The following is a 19,508-nucleotide window of genomic DNA, read 5'->3' on the forward strand; positions in this document are numbered from 1 at the left end:
TTGTCTGCCCAGCAAGCAGGAGTTTCCTTGCTGTACTTTCACAGCAAAGTATGGTCAGCACTATTCAAGCCCTTCCACAAAGGGCTCTGGGAGAAAAGATCCACATCCAGGTACATTACCAGCTGAACAAGAATGTTCTCCCATCAAGAGTCGCTGCAGCAAGAACCCATTGCTGTGGAATGAAGATACAATACCCTCACTATGCCAACAGTGTGGGATTGGAGCTCACCTGTGTGTGTCATTAAATAGCCCCCAGCAGGAAGTAGGAAAACAAAACTATATTTCAGACTCAATCTTCAATCTATCACAAATTGAGTATGTGAGACAAAAACAGTTCAAATTTATTCCAAGAGTGGGCATAATTTCACATTGCTTCCACCCAGCTGAGTCCCACAGCAGCAAGCAACCTGCTGCATTCCAGCCACAAACTTTCTTCAAAAGCAATTTCCTGAAGTACTGGAAAGTTTTAATTTGGAAGTACAACTCTTACGCAAAGTTACTACTAAACAGAGCGGCAGAATTAGACAGTAAGGTGCAGTAGTAGGCCAGACAGACTTTGTAATGGGATAGGATTTTTCATGAAGGAAGAAAAAAAACCACCAAATCTCAATGCTATACATTTTAAAAAAATAAATCTTGGTGAAGAGACAACAGAATTCAGAATAGAAATTAGATTGTGATGCACAAACGAATCTGGCTTTCTGTAATGAAACTGAGCAGATTTCCAAATGAAAATCTAATACTTATAAAATCTGATTTTAAATACCCTTTTAATTTTTTATATTTCTAATGAAATTTTAGACAACATTATTAGATAAAAACTGAAATACCATCTTATATCTGGTTTCCAAAAAAACATCGTACAACTAAGAAAAAAAAAACAGCAATGAGTAATCATATTAAAAAATAGTTGACTCTGAGACATTAGATTTTCTTACTGAAGCTAAATGATTTAAGAGAGACAAGCTGAACTTGATTTCAGCTGCTATAAGAGGCAAGTTAATTTCTAGCACAGTCAGGCTATAATTACAATAGCTTTTTCTGTAACACATTCCATTAACAGACTTTCTTCCTTAAACTTGTTTCACTGTAAGTAGAAATGTTTCCAATGACAATGTTTTCCATATCCATTTGTGCAAACACCAGCTCTCAGTTCACGTTCTTAGATGATGATGTAAACTACTAAAAATCTCTTTTGAGCTAAGACTTATTTTGGCACTTCAGGAATGGATATAGTTACAAGAACATAAGGTGCAGGAGTAGAAATACTATGATGATTTTGCAGGATTTAAATTAGTTGTTTAAGGATGTTAATACATCTTAATTACGTTGGCACTGATAATACCTAATACAGAGCTGGACCAGGTATCTCTTCAGCAAATTCTGTCCCCTTACATCAACATTTTTTCAGAAGTGGAGTCTAGAACAGCTGTGTCAGTTACACAGAGATGCTAGAAAACATTGTTTTATCAAATACAAAAGACTACCTCCATACCTAAAGACTGATAATTTCAAATCTTGATTATTCCTTTTTGTACGTTCAATGGCACTAAGTCCTTTGATCTTAAAAGAAAGCTCTCAGGGTGTAACCTGTTGAATATATAGTTGTGCACTAGTGAAAGAAACTGAACCTTAAAACACATGGACGTGCTCACACAAACTCATGCTATGAATTATTTAAATAAAACATTTTTTTCTTCTGTGAGCAACAACCACAAGAATGATATAACTTTTCTACTTAACAAACGATATCTTTATCTCTCCAGTCACCTCCTATCTTTCCTTATCATTTTTCTCTCTCCACATTTACCTATGTTGAGCTTCATATCTTTATCAGAAATCCAGTTGAAAATTCAAATAACTTCAAAATCAGTGATAAGATTTTCATCTACTGAATTACTGACTTTTCTCTTACTGACAAAATTTTCTATATCCTTCTTCTGAGCATAGAGTAACTGTATGTTTATAATTGCAATGCAGCTTTTATCATTTCTATGATTATATCAAGAGAGCAAAAATCTTGTCACTGACTACAGCTGAATCAGATCAGTCTTAACCAAAGATACTACAGCAGTATCTTTGTTAGTATAATATCTTTCCAGTATTGTATTCCAGACAAAGATAAACATTTACTGTTCAAGAGACATTCAGATGTTGTATTAAGGGACATGGTTTAACAGGGAAATATTTGTGGTAGGTGAGCAATTGAACTGGATGGTCTGAAAGGTCATTTCCAGCCCTGGTGATTCTGTGTTTCTATTCTATTAACAGGTAAACGTAAGTATGCTCTTCTCTGATGAATTTTGGCTGTTTTTGCAGCAGAAATGAAAGCGAAAACAAAATTTCTATTTTTATTAACATTCTATATAGACACAACATTAGTATTTTATATAGACAGACTTCTCATTAGTATTCTTCTAAGACTGAAAACAAAAAGAAAGAGAAACACATGAAGATAAAAGGCTAACCTTTACAGCTCCCTGTGGGGATCCATTTTACGGCTCCAGGGTTAAGTATACACAACTTACTCCTACATTGAAAAACTGTATGCAAGGTTAGAGTCACAAAATTGAGGGTACAATACAGTTTTCACTCAGGGTACAAATGATAGTAAGAAATTGTTTGATATTTTTATTCTAAAACCATCAAAATACTAATTGCTTTGGACAACATCATTCAAAAACAGACATTAAAAATCTCAATTTCTACATCTTCATTCATTCAAAGTCAGGCTGTAATTACATTTTACACACAGATAGATGATCCTCAGAGATTCAGATTCAAATCCCAAGAACAGATCAAGAACGTACTTTCCTTGCAATCATATTCAGTGTCACTCTTATGCTACTTTCTCACATACTTTAATGCTATATATGTTCACAGTTGTTCTATATAGTGCTGATAGCTAAAAGGCAACATGTTTGATCATCTACACTGCAATACTCTTAATGCAAGGACTTCTTCATTCTGGAAAAAGAAAAAACAAAAACTTAGCTACAATTTTTAAAAATAAGGATAGACAATAAAATAACTGTAGACACAAATCTCTGAAAACATACAGAATATGTGCCTATATGACAACCTTTTGTCAGTTCAGGCAGAAGGCTTACAAGTAGGCACATAACAGGCATGTTCTTCCTTATACCACCCACTGTTATGATTAAATCCCCTTTAAAAATAATGGAATTTTGAAAACTGATATATTTAGAAGGTCCCTTCCAGAATAAAAGTTATTGAGAAAAACTAAATTCAGAGAACCACTATCCTGTCAAATACATTCCATTACACTGCCTTTTGCAGAGAAGGTAAGATTTTAGAAGAGACTTCAGGGATATGAACAACACTCAGAAAATTTACAAAAGTGGCATGCAAGCCTATTCCTCTTCCATCTGAACAACAATAATTATTGCAAACCTTTCTCTTTTGAGGTTCTTGGCACCCAGATTCCTCCCCTCAAGCATGTTAAAAGCACTCTACTAAATGTTATTACTTTCCTTTCTTTCTTCCTTCCAAGTAGCATTAAAGCTTTCCAAACTCCCTTTTCACTAGAGGAAATATAAACGCTTTGTCCTTAAGCTTTACAGACCTATTTTTTTCCTTTACAAACTGAGTCACACAGGACTGTGCACAGCCTTCCTCTCCAATCTTTTCTGCCAGAACACCAGCAGCAAGATATGAACGTGTCCAACAGTGCAAAGATCTCTACACTTCCTGTACTCTGCACAATATACAAAAAGTTATTTCTCCTACCGTGACATCTTTTTCACATAACTGCATTTCTCTCTATTGTCATAAATAAAGCACAGTCAAAATTGTCCTATGAATAAATGAAGTTTTCTGTCTTTACCAGTACACCAAAATCCGTAATATTTGTGCTTCTCTTTGCATTAGCTGTATCTGTCAATTAGAAAATCCCACCTTCACATTCGGTGCTGCAATCCAGTTCTCAAACTGGCTTATTTCTCATCAAAAGTGTTCCTGGGACAATTCACACTGAAACACTAAAACAAGAAGCTGGAGTAAGAAAAGTGCTTATTTACATTATGGAAACAATCATTGTTGTACAGCTTTTCTCCCAAAGCAAATACTTCTTTTCAAAGACACTGCACATTAAATACATAAGTACAGATGTTAAAAAAGGCATTTCAAGTGGAAGCAGATTCCACTTTGAGAACAGATTCTTGATGTACCGAGTGACAAAGATCCCATTATAATAGATGAATCATTTCCTATAAATATAAAATGATCAGAGGATTTGATTTGGGTGCACACACACAGGCATCCAACGTTACTCAAGAGCCTCTGGGATAAGATGAGTGAAACCAGGAGACAAAGCTAGACCTACATGAGATTTGCAGCATGGCAGGAACACAATGAAAATTATCATTCCGGTCACAAAACTACAGATACGCTGCACCACAGTCTGAATACTTTCATAGTTTGAAGTAGTCCTCTACTACACTGTCATCCTCATTTATACTGCAGGACTGAAATCCCTTTGATAATGTCAAGAAAGCACTTCAGTTCACTGCAGAGATGTAGTCAACACACCTATCCAATTTCCATCACTCTGCCCTGAAGAGATAAGGAGGAAATGCAGGAAATTCAGAAAGCAGGTTTCAGCAGCAGGAGAGTAATTGCAGGCAGAACATGAAGTTGTCTGACTACTCAGACTGAGTTACTGGCCTTCAGAGCTGCCAGCATTGATCCAGGTCATAAGGAGACCCAGTCCACCACTGCATGAGATCAAGCTGGTTCTGCAATGAGCAGCCAAAGCTAAAGACGTCCCATCTGACTGAAAGTCAAATTATTGTGAAGTAGAAATTTGTAAGCTTTGTCTTAAAGGGATCCGATACATTAAGCTCATCATACTTCCTAATAACTCAAAAGCCTTTTAATGCCTTCAAATAGCTACTTTACAGAATGATAAATTTCATCAGTGTAATTAAGTTAACCACTAGAATGGTGGGAAACTGCCCCAAACTCAAACATGAACAGTACTAACAGAATGCTTTTTTTCTTTCATCCCCTCCCTGAATTAAAGGAGAAGTACTATCTAGAACAATATTTCAGAATCTTTTGTTCTGAATCTGTGGTTTGTTTTTTTTTTGCCCTAATGAAATAATTTTTAAACAGAAGTCGCTTAAGTTTATGTGTGCTGTTGTCAGAAATCTGGTTTACTTTCCCCTATGATGTAATATTTATTCATTTTAATAACTCACAAATTTCCCAACACAAACTGAAATAACTACAGACTGAACAAAAACTCTGAAGATAGTATTGTAACTTGGTAGAATGTACTTCTGGGTTATTTACCGCTTTATTATTATTTTTTTTTGCAGTGTTACATATGTGACAGTTGAACTTACAAATACTGAAAACACAAATGGAAGAATTAAAAGCAGAGCATGGTTGTGAATTCTTTCCTCAGAATGAAGATGCTGAGTACTGGGTCTGAATTAGACAGGGCATATGAGAAGCACAAATTAGCAAGTTTCTGCCATATGCATAAATGTTCATTATTTAACAAATTAATCAAAGACCACATGCACTCTCCCCAGCACTGAAGAGACTCTTGATTGCAATTTACTTTTTGCTGAATTTTAAATGTGCCAAACTATCATTGTCAAATGTAAAATTTTACATAAAATTTGAGAACACCTGTGGCTTGACTACATACTGAACACATTAGTTCAGTATAATATAGAAGAAAAAAAATAGTTGGGATATCCAAAATTGGAAGGGACCCAAAAGGATTATCAAGTTCTGGCTGCACTGTTTCATATTAACTATGGCAAGAACTGTATAATATACACATATACAAAATATTTCTCAGCTTTCAGAGAATTTTTTGGAGAAAACTTCAGTTTATGAAATCTTGCAAAAAAAGCTTTTCAAAGTCTACTGATTGGCTTCAACAAAAAACATGTTTAGATATTAAAAAAAAAAATAAAGACTGCTGAAGAACTATACAAGCACAGGTTTCCATAGCAAAAATATGATAAGTTATCCTCATGACAACATGCTCTTGTGAACATGTTTTAAGGCAATTTATGAAATTCTCTGGAAAATGGTCGACAGAAAATAAAACAGGACTCTCTGACTTGCATTGAATGCCTCTGCTTAGAAGCCTGAAATAACAGGAATCAAACTTGTATAAACAATTATGATAAAGTGAGAGTACTAATTTTGCAGCACTGTGCCACCCCTGCGCTATCATAATAGGGAAGAACAGAACATGTTATCACGTTACTAACTGCCTGGGAGCTGCAACTCACAGACGTATCAGCTTCTCTTTGTAACACCCTTTGTTAGCTCTTGAGTAGCCATCCAGTATACCTATCAGTTAGGAACTGAGAATGATTTCTTGCACTCCGCCTTTCTCCACCCCTGCAAAACCTGTGCTGATAGAGGAGAAATAGGCGATAGCTTTTTAACATCCTATTCAGTCAAAAGCAAATCATACCAGAATATCTTCATGAAAAACAGTGATAGCATGAATGCATACTCTTACACAATGTGTATTTTGCTATTATTTCTCCGTTAAACAAATTAAAATGCTGTTTATTAAAAGGATCTAGAGAATGACTCAGGAGTCTTTCAGATGCTTATTAACTAAGCATCAAGTTTTGCTAAGATGTTATTGCTCTCTTCTACCAAAAAGCATAGTGATATTTTTAGTGATATTTCATTTAAATATAAATGAAAGTCTCTTTAAAGCATTCTTTACTACAGACATTTGGGTATTTGTTCCTAAATAAAACAGAATGGTCTTCTTATTAAAATAAAACTGAATATTCTCATAACTAATTTACTTTTAGTCACAATATGGCCTTAAAGAAATGCCAGAAGTATTGTACTTAATCCCAGCACATTAGTCTTTCATTGGATTAGCAAGGAAAGCCTGAGTGACAGCCAGAATACTAAAGCATTAGAGAAACTGAAGCATTCATATGTTTCATCTTCTTGGACAAGTCAGACTGACCCATCAAAAATTAATTTAAATTTTTCTATTTTAAGCTGATTAAGACTTTTATACCTGGAACACTCAGTTATTTCTCTGTCTATGCAACATCAGAAAGACAGTTCACTAATAAAAAAAAATAAGATTAAAAGGGCTAAAGGGAAATAAAAGCCTGTAAGAAAGACTGAGTGTGTAAAGAAAGCACAAGTATAGTCAGCATCTTCTCATGTAAGGTACTTAATAAATCTCTGTCACACAGTATCTAATTGTTTTACACTCTTGAAAGCATTACACAATAGGTTTGTGAGACAAAGTACTATTTTGCTTACTGTGTAGATACCTAGAGGAAGAAAAAGACAAGCAATGATGAGCATCACACCAGCAACTGAAAAGTCAGACATGAGGATTTCCTGCTTTGCTCCAAAATGACCTACCACAAGCAAATTCCAAGCAAGGAATGGTACAGACATAGATAACACACAGCTGTTCACAAATTTCAAAAACAGAAAAAACTGAGGTTCAGCTCAAGCCCTCAATGTTAAAATTTACCTATGATGAGGAAAACAAACAAAAAATACAAAACAGGCTGAATGAAGTAACTTTCAGGGTAAGTTAAGATTGGATATTAGAAGAAACCTCTTCTTGGAAAGAGAGGTGAAATATTGGAACTGGCTGCCGAGGGAGGTGGTGGAATCACTTGCCACTGAAAGTATTCAAAAAACATGTAGATATGGCACTGAGGGACATGGTTTAGTGGGCATGGTGGTGATGGGTTGATGGTTGTACTAGATGACCCTAGGGGTCTTATCCAACGTTACTGATTCTGTGATTGTAACTCAGCCCCCCTCCCCCCCTAAAAAAAAAAAGTGAGAATTCAGTTGTGTAGCTACTTGATTTAGCAACAGGGTGACCTGAAAAAACATGATGTACATGTTTCTCTTCAAAAACATACTTCTTTAATGTTGATCCTACCATCTCTAGAGTTTAAAGAAAATATGCTCTCCAAACCTGTAACAACTTTCCTTGTGCTGTCTCATGCAGCACAACAGGCATTGAACTTCCTCACACAAAATAGGCACTGAACTTTCCTACCATTCTGCTTTATACTTCTTGAACCTGAAGCAATTATCAGTCTGCCCTTGAGAAATCAAATGAAACATTATCTGAATTCATGAGATAACACCGCATTATAAATTCGACAGTGCATTTACCTGTATAGCCCACTTCAAAGAAAAAAGCATTGAAGGCCATGAAGGATAGGGTCCTGCACAGCCAGATCCAGTGGGTGGCAACCAATTATTTTGTCTTAGACCAGCTCTCAAATGTTCTGTGTCAAACCACCCATATTCCACGACATGAATAAAAAAGTTAACCTACAAATATACATTTAACTTATTTAATCAAATTAAATCCAACCATATGCATTATGAAACGAAAACAGCTCCAGGGAAATTGTTTTTGGTTTTTTTGTTTGTTTGTTTTTTGTTTTTTAAGCCCCTTCTTATTTTGGATAGTCTGCAGCATGTGCAATTACCCAGCAACTCATTAGGAAAATAAAACAAACAGGAAAAAGTTATATCTTGGTTCAGTTTCCCAACTTAATTCCTAAGAAAATATTCTGACCTATTAACCTTTGTCTCTTCCATAGTTTTTACCTAATTGTGTAAGACTTCCAATGATGCACCAAGTAATTACACAACATAAGCACCACAATCATCCCTTAAGACACCACTAATTGTACAAATCTTAACGTATGTACAACATAGTTAACAAGTCTTGCTCCTGAGACACTGAGACAGCTTTAATTGTTTATGTAGGGTTTCAGCAACACACTTTGAAGCTAGATAGGAACTCTTTGATCTCTAAAACCTTAAATGAGAGACTTAAGCATATATCCTTCAAACCTACAGGTAAGCTGAATTAAGACTCAAAATGAGAGACTTGCATTTCAAATGCATCAGGCATTTTAAAATAACACTGGCTAACTGATTATTCCCCAAAATACGCCATTCTTGGAGATACAAATTCTAAGAAACATTTACCCTGGAAAATATTGTGGGGTTATGTTTTTTTTTTTCCCCGTGGTAACATTTTTATACCAAGACTTCATTCCGTAACATACTCAAAGAGAAACAATTTCAATTCTCACCAAACTCAACAGAACACAGTATATAGTAGAAACATACACAACTGTTCACATGAGAAAAGAACTTGATTTCAACCTCTCTCATAGAACTTTCATCACAGCTAAAAGAAAAGCACCATCCTATGCTGCACTATACTCCACTACAACTGAAAAGTAAATATAAGCCTGAAATTATTTATTTTCATGGCAATTTGATTATCTCTACGTTATTTTCAATAGAAAACAGATTCTTTTTCCTCTTCCATTTCTATAACGATCCCTGTTCCCCCAGAACCACAACCCAATTTCCACACACCTCTTTTCAAAGTAATTTCAAAGTAAAACTGAGGAAGGTCATTTCAGGAGGACAAGAAGATAGATATGCACTGATGGAGCTGAGAACCCAGAGTTGCTAACCCTCTCCTAGCATCAAAAACTCACGAAAAGTCACCTAAGTGAGCAAGCATAGAGACTGACTCTACTGCCTTGTATGGCTGAATAACAGAAAAGTAATGAAAGCATTTGTCTGATATGAAAATTATAGAGAAAAGGATCCAATAATGCTACAAGCCTGGAAGAAAGGAGGGCAAGGTCTACGCAAACACCAGCTAAAATACCTTCCCAGTATTTAATCTCCATCACAGGATGTGTATCACAGGATTTCTCTCTTGCATTTTACCTATAACTCCTTAACCATATTCCTTGCTTTTTAATCTCTTTTACATGCAACATGTGGGACAGTAATCCTGAAATCCTCAATTTAGTGTCAGCGCACAGCCACCAGTTGACACTCATTTGTGCTGCAGATGCCTTACATGCTCAGCACTGGCTGCAGTCTAGCTTTTAATCACACTGTGACTGTACAGGCACGCTACCACAGAGTATGCCTTACAAAAATGAGACATAATCGCTTTATTTGTCACTTAGTGCTAAAGCGCTGATGAGTAGCTTCAAGTTCTCCTCATCTTCAGATAGATTACTAAATTCTTTATTTTAATACTAAGGTCTTATGAGTCTTGTCAAGAGGAAGACAAACATATTTCAGTTGAGTTTTCAACTCATTACCATTGATCAGAGGAGGTTATGAGAAGTTTGCAAACTCAGCATAAAATAAAGCTGGATTATCAGTTACAGGAAACATTATTCACACCTACACGTAACTGACTTCAAAATATAATTAACATTAAAATGAGGACTGCACTGTTTCTTCATACTGAGTAAAATAACTGGTTATTTGACTATCTAGTGAACAGGGACACACAACTTTCTGAATTAATCAGTACAGCTACTTCCTACATTGCTCTTTGACAGTCGGACAACAGAGCTGTGACTCAAGAACTTTGTAACACACACTGCCTGGTGCAAGGAAACCCCTGCCTGTACAGCACAATTGTGGATCCTCGCTGAATCACAAGACATCCTTTAAAAAAAAAGTCTGAAAAGAACATGCAAGGATGAAATGTAGTTTCTGATCATCTCCGTATGATGGCGATTCATAATCCAACATTGTCACTGACGTTACTAGGTTTCAGAATGAATTTCCTGATAAAAAACAGTAAGATCACATGTTAAAGCAGTGACATCAGTTGTGACACTGTCTTTGGGCTCCCAGAAAAGACAAATATAGCCTCCACCTTTCCCATACACATTTGCCATCTTCCAGTGACTAACTGATGAACATTCAGTTTAAATTGTTATTGCCTATAGAAATATATTGAAATCTTCAAATATATGCATCATTCTCAAATTTCAGTTAGTAGAAATTTCTATTATATTAATGGAATAAAACATAGAGGTTTCTTTCTTCTCGATTTTGGTCAAGCTTCTTCCAGAATTCAAGAAACATTGTTTCTAAATAGAAACACAGACAAAATATTCTTCATTTAACTCCTTATCTCCAACCACTGTTATCATAGGTTCATAAGGTTGGAAAGGACCTACGAGATCATCTAGTCCAACCATCCTCCTAAACCTCCTAACCATCATTTCATCAGATCCTTTACTGGACAGCAAAGACACATTAAAAAGAAAACTTTTATGGTACAGCTGACAACTATTTTACAGTGTCCTGTTAAACATTCAAAAGAGAATTCAAAAGAAATAATTAATTTCATTTGTTCTTAATGACAGAACAAGAGAAAACACTTCCATCTGCACTACTAAAACATTAGAATCCCTACCAAAGGAAAAGATTATAGTCACCAGATCATTAAACAATCTGTCAAAGTTACAGATTCATTACTGTTTAAAATACAACACTCATCAGAGAAGCCAGAAGTAATAAATCTTTCATGCCAAACCAGTAACAAGTTGTCCATAAATTTCAGGAAAAACACGTTCCAGAACTGAAATGCTATGATTAGATTACAAAAATTGATTATAGCAATCTGAATTACTTTGTTTAATCAGCAATAATGAACAAGAAAAATGCTATTTTAAAAAGCTCCCTCAAAGACTAGACTGGCAGCATATTTAATAAAACTTTTCATTATAAACCTTTTCCTACTGTTCTAAAGTTTGTAATTACAGAGAATATAATATGGATCAGGGCAAAAATAACATCAGTTGTATATCTTGCATATGTTTTCTATACACATAAACAAGATCAATACTGCTTGCTTGCCCTTTATCCCACTCTATACCTTATCTGAGGGAAAAACAGCAGCTGGCACAGGAATAAATGCAGCCTCAGGCAAGTACTAAAGCAGCAGCAGCAGCTGGCCAGCTGCCACACTTAGCTCCTGTTCAGCAGCTCGACGCTGGGCAGCAGCATGGGGGTCAGGGTGCTCACCAAGTGCAGGTGAGCTGGCAGCTTGGTGATACCAAGCACTAGGCATGGGTTCTATCCAACATCAGGCCCGGAAAGCCAAAGGACACTCAGCAGGGGAGCTGGCACCACGTGGAGACAACATAGCTCAGGCAGAGACAAGGGGTTTGGGCCTGGGCTGAACTGGGGCACATGGGCACAGGCCCCAGGGGGGCTGGGCAGGGATACTGTGGCCTAGTGGCAGCTGCAGGGATCTGGTGCTCCAGCTCTGGCCACCAAAATGCACCACTTATGGATCTGAAGACAGGAGAACTTTAAAGCAAGTTCTGTTTATGACTTCTAAATTGTCAAAATTAAACTATTTCATCAGAACTAGGCAAACCTCTACCAGCATGATGCATCCAGTAGAGCCATGTCATGCTTAAAATATGTCAGGCTCTTCATCAGACTTCCACCATGCTGGAAAAAGACTCCCTGAATGCTTCAGTGGTTTACATAGGCGATACAAATGTCCATAACAACCAAAGCCAGAACTGTGAAAACATTACCTTTCATAGGTTCATAGGTACATTAGGTTGGAAAGGACCTACAAGATCATCTAGTCCAACCATAAGTGGCATACATGTGTTAATTTAGAGGGAAATAAATTAGGAAGGTGTGTAATGGGAAAAGATTACAAAGGCAGTGACAAAAACTGCTCTGGCTACTTTACAAGCACTGCCTTTGAGCAAGTTTCCACTGTTTAGGAGGGTCTGATGCTAAACTTAAAACTCAACGTTATTTCAAAGATTTCAAGCCTCACATTAAATGGTTTTCAGAGACAAGACACTAAGATAACTGCATTGAAGCTTTACTAACTGTCTTCTCACAAACACAAAAGTCGTCAAACAAGCAAAATCAGTCCAGTGCATCACCCACTGCAGTGTCAAGGACAGCTCATTTTCATGCAGAAGCATTTCAAAAAGATTATGAAAAGAAAATATGTCAAAAAATTAAAAGATTGTATCTTTCACATAGAAAACTGCTAGTGGTGAAATAACAACTAAAGTTGCAAAGGTTGACAACTAGCAAGTTTTTTTCTTCGTTTTAGATATTGAAGTTAATTAAAATTGGTGAAGTCATAGAGTCATTTTTGACCTATTCTAAACGTAATACAATCTCATCTGAAAAGCATGAAATTACTCTGCCTATATATATTACTTCAATTCTTGATAACTATTACAGTGATTCAATAATCCAGCTACTGTACATTACTTTGGAGAAACAGGTCCATGCAACAGCAAAAATAGAAAAGACTTACGACATTGTCTGCAAAGTGCAGACAAACTGCATGAAACAAAAGAAACTTATTTGGTAAGCTAAAAGAAAACAAGCAAAAACAAAAAACAACGCTTGCTTCAACTTTCTATAATACGCAACTGAATGTGTTTGAATTGTTGTAAAGTAAGACACTCTTGGAACTCTTCTAACATCTTGAAATGCTAGAGTTGAAGTACATACAGAATCTAGAAAGTGACGACAAAATTGGCTTTTAACATAGTTTGGAAGGCATTACCAATAAACAGGCCTCCAGCACTCTGGGAAAGGAGTTGAACCAAATTCCAAGAACACAGAAACAACATATTTGTTTATGCATATATTATGTTTGTGTTTTCTGGTGCCCAACAGAATCTTAAGACTACATGAGCACAAAATGCTTTACTAGGGGCAGGGATAAAGGAGGGAGAGTAAACAATTCTTTATTTTTCCACATCCTTTCAATCAAATCTCAAAATGCAAATGGCAATAAGAAAAATTGCTAATGTATCTCTTGCAGTACAAGCCTGGATCAATATAACTTCAGAAAAATCAGTAGCAGTAACCCTCACTGAAATTAAAGCATCTAAAAGAAATCACAGAGCTCCAATGTTGCTGCTACAAAAGCCTAACAATCTGCACAGGATGGCCATTTTCATCAGGATGAAAATGGGACAAAATAATTAAGCTTTAGCTGTTAATATGAAGTAACCACAGGTGTTATTTACTACGATATCCACCCATCATTTCACACAGAAGCTTAGTTTCTTACTGCTTGAGATATACTGTATTATCTATCTCGAAAACTAAGACAACCACAGCTGCAAAAGGACAAAAAATGATAGCTGAAAATAATATCTCAAGCTTCTTGTTTTCTGTTCTATTATTTCTTCTATGTATTTTGCTCAATTCATTTATTTCCTTTTATATCTTCTATTTTAAAGAGTTTTTTCATCATTTTGAGTATATTTAATTTTTCCTCTAAGAATAAAGCATGCTATTTTTATTAAAAACAAAAAAACAAAAAACAAACAAAAAAAACCAGAAAGTTGAGTTTCTAAGTTTGGCACATTCAAATCATCTACTCAAAACTTATTTTAAATGAATTAATATTAAGTGATTAAAATTTTTTAATAGTAAAACCATGAAATTGTTCAAATTTGAAATGTCGTTCTGTTTGTTCCCAGTAATACATCTTTAATAACTTTTGTCAACTTCAAATTGCTAATATGAAAATATTTATTCATTAATGATTACTGGCAATTTTAAGGTTTTAGTAAATGAATTTTTGCAGAATGGCATTGTACATTTCACATTAAAAAACAAAAACACAGTCAAAAGCATAACATTAGCTTTCAAAAGTCTCCTAGAACATACTTCCTTCTGTACCATTGAAAGCAATAAAGTCAGGTCTCTGTATTAGAAAATAAACTTAGTTACTTCTTAATATGAGAAAGTTCTATCTGATGTGGTATTTCTGTAACAGACATCTGTGATCTTTCAAAGATCCATGCAGTTATTTCCAAATTCCTTCTTTGTAGTCCATGTTTCCTAATTTTTTCACTGACACTTAGTCATAATTTCTCCATTCAACTCAGCTCTTACCTAGACAGGTCTACTTATTGTAGACCTGTGATGAATATTCCTTCTTATAGATCTGCTAAGTTTCATGAACATTGTTATATATATATTTTTTAAACCGTTCAATGGGATCTACCTGTCTAAAAGAAGAAAGTGAATCTGGCAGTAGGCTGGCTAACCTAATGAGGCAGGATTTAAACTGGGGGACTTTGAGCGTGGGATACAAAATAACAATGCTCACATCATTGCAACTGATCAGGGAATAAGCTGGGCCAACCAGAACAGTGACAGTTACTCCTTAGCTGCCTCCTATTACATGAGGCAGGTCAGCCACCTCAAGGTACAGCTAAGGTGGATCCTCTTGCATCCCTCTCAGGACACCCGCAACCTCTGCTCCCTTTTCTTCTTTGAAATACCAGTATACCAATGCATGTGGCATGGGAAAGAAACAGGAAGAAGTGGAGATCTGTGTGCAGCTGCAAGGCCGCAATCTCACTTCAGTCACAGAGACATGGTGAGACAACTTGCATGACCAGAATGCTGTCATGGATGGTTAAGTTCTTTTTAGGAAAGACAAACCAGCAAGGTGAGGTTAAGGAGTTACTCCTCATGTGAGAGAGTAACTTGAATATACTGAGCTCCACCTAGGGATAAATGATGAACAACTGGAGAACTTGCAGGTCAGAATTAAGGAGCAGGCTAGAAAGGTGACACCATTGTGTTTACTACAGACACCCTCATCAGAAGGAGAAAGTTGATGAGACCTTCTACAGTCAGGTGAAAGTAGCCTCACAACTGCAGGCAGTGCTTCTCACAGGGTACTTCAGTACCCAGATTTGCTGAAACGCAACAACTTCCAGACATAACAGTCCAGGAGGTTCCTGCAGTGCATGGAAATATAACTTCCTGACATAGATATTGGAGAAGCCAGTGAGGTGTGTCGTTTTCTCTATAGTAAAAAGAAAACTAGGAAAAATATGAGCCCACTGCTGAATAAGGTGGGGGTCCTTGGGACAGAGGACACTGAAATTGCAGATTTAATGAACCCCTCCATTGCTTCACTCAACTGCTAAAACTGTCCCTCAGGAATCCTTGACCCTGGAGGCAAAAGAGAGGCAGGGGAAAGGAAGACTTCCCCTTGGTCAAGGAGAATCTGGTCAGAGATTGGGCAAACTTCATGCGCACAAATCCATGGGCCCTGATGGGATGCATCCATGAAGGGATGCTGAGGGAGCTGGCAAAAATAACTGCCAAGCCTCTCTCTATCATCTTTGAAAGATTATGGAGAACAGGAGAGTTACCTGAGGACTGGAGGAAAGCCAATATAACTCCAGCTTTCAAAAAGGAGGATCTCAGAAATTACAGGCCAGTCAGCCCTGATACAAAGCTGGGATAAGTGGCTGATGCACCAGAAGGCTGTGCTGCCATTCAGCAAGACTTTGACAGACTGGAGAATTGGGAGGAGAGGAACCTTATGAGATTCAAGAAGTACAAGCATAGAATTGTACATGTGGGGAAGTAAAACTGCACACGTCATACAGGTTAGAAGCTGACCTCATAGGAATGAGCCCTGTAGAGAAGGACCTGGTTGCCCCCATGGACACATGATCAGGTTTTCACTTTTAAAATAATCATATAAAAATATTCTAATAGAATAGCAGTTATGAAAACTAGTAAACAGCATATTCAAAATAAAGATGGGTACTTTCAAGAAATGAATACCCTCAATAATGTAGAAAAAAATTACACCGCTGAACTCCTGATTAGAATTCCAGCACAGTCTTTTCTCATCTTAGAGTTCACATCTCAAAGCAGGGATTTAAGAGAACATATATGTTATGGTTTTATGGCTTTTGTTGTATTACTGATATTCCACATCATAACATCATGTGGTGCATTGGGAGTTAAAGAAAGCCTACAGCACCTGGTATTCCCAGGAGGTCTCCCCATCCAAGTACTAACCAGGCCCAACCCTGCTTACCTTCCAAGATCAGACAAGATGGGGTGTTGCCAGAATGGCGTGGCCAAAGACTCCTGGACTATCATAACACCATAACAATATATGAGAACTAGGCACAGGCAGCATCACTGCCCTATCAATTACCATAGGGATAAGCTCTTCCCTCATTTGGATGGCTTCACTCTTGGATGAACAGGGATTGTAACAATCCTTTCTCTATAGACTTATGCAGCTCAGAAAAATTTGGATATTATGTTTATCATAGAGTGTACCAATATTGGCCAAAAAAAACTCAAGCAGCACAGTAGAAGAAAAACCTGTTCTTTCAATCCCTATTTCATTCTATTTCATCCTTCTGAAGCTCTTTTAATACCAGGTTTTCAGCACCTAAAACACTTAATGTGCTCATGAAATCTTTTACAGAAATAAGACCAAGTTTTGAATTTCCAGTCTGTTACTCCATATCAGTCAGAGAGACTGGACATAAATATCAACAGAATTCATTACTCATCATTACAAAAGCAATCTCATGAGGCAAAAAAATGCCTAATCAAAACAGAATTCTCTTTGTTTAATAGTATGAAAATATGTCCAGATCATTCATCACTTCAATGCAGAATTTTCCTTGATCAAGAAGATAAATGTCATATCCAAAACTTTATTTAATTAACTCTGAAAATTGAGGCCTCCTCCATTCTCCTGTATAGAGTAACTCCAGTAAACAAAAATCTCTGGAAAATAAAGGAGATAGTAAAGAACATTTCATAATCCCCAAAACGTTATGCTTCTAAAAACTTCCTCCTTTAGAGGAAAAGATATGGAGTGGTAAAATGATGCAACTTATGAAGAGTGGTCTTAATCTCCTTATGTTTACTACAACTGGAAGAAATGAAAAACATCTTCACCTCCACAGGAACATGCTCTTAAGAGGACTTCTTTTAAGGAGTAAGATTTCACAATTTAACTGGAGAAAGACCAAATCTGGGCCACCAAATCCAGCTCTGAAGAAGTGATCTGACCTCACCTAGAAGCTAGATATTTCTAGTGTCTTACTCTTGAGAAGACAGACTGCTCCAACTCTGACTGAGACACAGGCATAGCCTGAATAATTAGAAAAATATAAAATACATGCATATACATATGTGGGTGTCAATTGCATTCTATATGGCATTCCATTCCCGAAAGACTTTCCAATTCCTAAATCACAAATACTCCAGTTTACTTTGCTGAAAACAAGTAGAAAACTAAGCAGAAACGTTTTTCCTCACAATTCATGAAATAAAATCAAAAGCAATTAATCATCTTGTTCCTACTGTATACACCAAGTAAACAAAAGGAGTTTGGATCAGCAAGTCTGTTAATAATACCTTGAATGAAGGGATCAAACATAGAACAGTGTATGTATTACAATCATACATAGGGAGTTTTCCTCAAAAAATTCGGAAATAGAGATAGTAAAGAATAACTTAACAGTGTCAAGTAGAAAAAGCTATATTCCAACACAAAGAAACATCTACAAAAACACTGGAATTCTTTTACCAGAAAAGAAACTGGATAATTAGGAAAAAATCAAAAGCTGAACATGAGTCAATTATGCATTTCATGCTCCAAGAAATATAATTAGGGGTACCACATGAGATAGGCTTAGACAAATCCTGCTCAATTCAGCATATTGACCAGGCCTCAGCTGGAGTCCAATAAACAACTGTTATACACAGATACAGGCCATCTGAAGGAAGTTAAAAGCAAAGAAAAGGCACAATTGAAAGATTCAGGAACCTGATGCTGCTTACGCTATAAGAAGATATATTAACAACCTTCAGATACTTAGAAAACTGCTGCAAAGAGCAAATTTGTACTGGGGAAAAAAAAGTAACAGCAGTTCTTAAAAGAAGAAAAAAAAATAGAGCCAAAGGAGCTAAGAAATAAAGGCTAGTAATCTTGCTTTGATACTGATCAATACGGGGCTCCAGATGCCACAGAGCAGATGGAGTGGGTTGCCTCTGCAGGAAAGGTGAGCAAAAAGCCCTGGATGGGACAGGGACAGCAACCTTAACCACCAGAAGCGTGTCCCAGAATGAGTAAGCAAGAAAAGCAGTGTAAAGTGTAAGACAAAGTATAATATCAAAGCAGATAGACTTGTGAGGAAAGTTTACAAAGAGACATAAGAAACACATGAACAATAAACATTCCTATTCTGCAAAGAACAAACATTGAGCCATATTCTTAGTTCTCTTTGCTATTTCTACAATTAGAGTAGTGATTGGCAGTCAAGATATTAATTAGCTAGCTAGATCTAGTAACATACAACAAGAACTGAAAATAACTGAATTCAGCTCATTAGGGCACTGCAGTCACATTTATGTACTGCTTTTCAACAGGGAGAAAAAGTCCTAACTTAATGCTGATGTAATGCCATAATGCAATGGAAAGCACAACAATAACAGCAGGGTAGCAAAATCCCAGGCTGCAACAAGTGAGGTGGACACAGAAACTAAGGTAAAAAATAAAAATTAAAAAAAATCTGCTAACCCTTAGAAGGCTTCAGGTAGATAGGGATGTCCAGTAAGGTAGCCTTGCCTCCACTGCCAACCCTTAAAATGAGGTCTGGGAAAGAGTGGATCCTGGCTCCACCCATTGCAGTCACTCAGGTGCACTGCATGCACCTCAGCTCCCATGGGTTGGCCCTTCCTTCCCACCAGGTGCTCAATCACTGGTTCAAGCTATGCCTTAGGATTTCCACTACAGCAAGGCTGTGGGTGCTATCTCATATTTAGAGTTGCACTAAACCAGATTCTAAGAGCTTGCACATTCT

At 36.6% G+C, this 19,508-nt stretch overlaps 2 protein-coding genes and 1 pseudogene across 2 annotated transcripts in view; 1 reads left to right on the forward strand and 2 right to left on the reverse strand.

Annotated features, from left to right (window-relative positions):
• The window catches only part of PXDN (peroxidasin), a 573,716-nt gene that overhangs the window by 440,082 nt on the left and 114,126 nt on the right, over positions 1 to 19,508 (forward strand). The window lies entirely within an intron of this gene.
• The window catches only part of SNTG2 (syntrophin gamma 2), a 221,909-nt gene that overhangs the window by 188,908 nt on the left and 13,493 nt on the right, over positions 1 to 19,508 (reverse strand). The window lies entirely within an intron of this gene.
• LOC136045328 (5S ribosomal RNA) lies at positions 16,646 to 16,765 on the reverse strand (annotated as a pseudogene).

Source organism: Cyrtonyx montezumae, unplaced genomic scaffold (assembly GCF_038088225.1).
Source record: "Cyrtonyx montezumae isolate F1298 unplaced genomic scaffold, pur_monq_1.0 scaffold_13, whole genome shotgun sequence".
Lineage (NCBI taxonomy): Eukaryota > Metazoa > Chordata > Aves > Galliformes > Odontophoridae > Cyrtonyx > Cyrtonyx montezumae.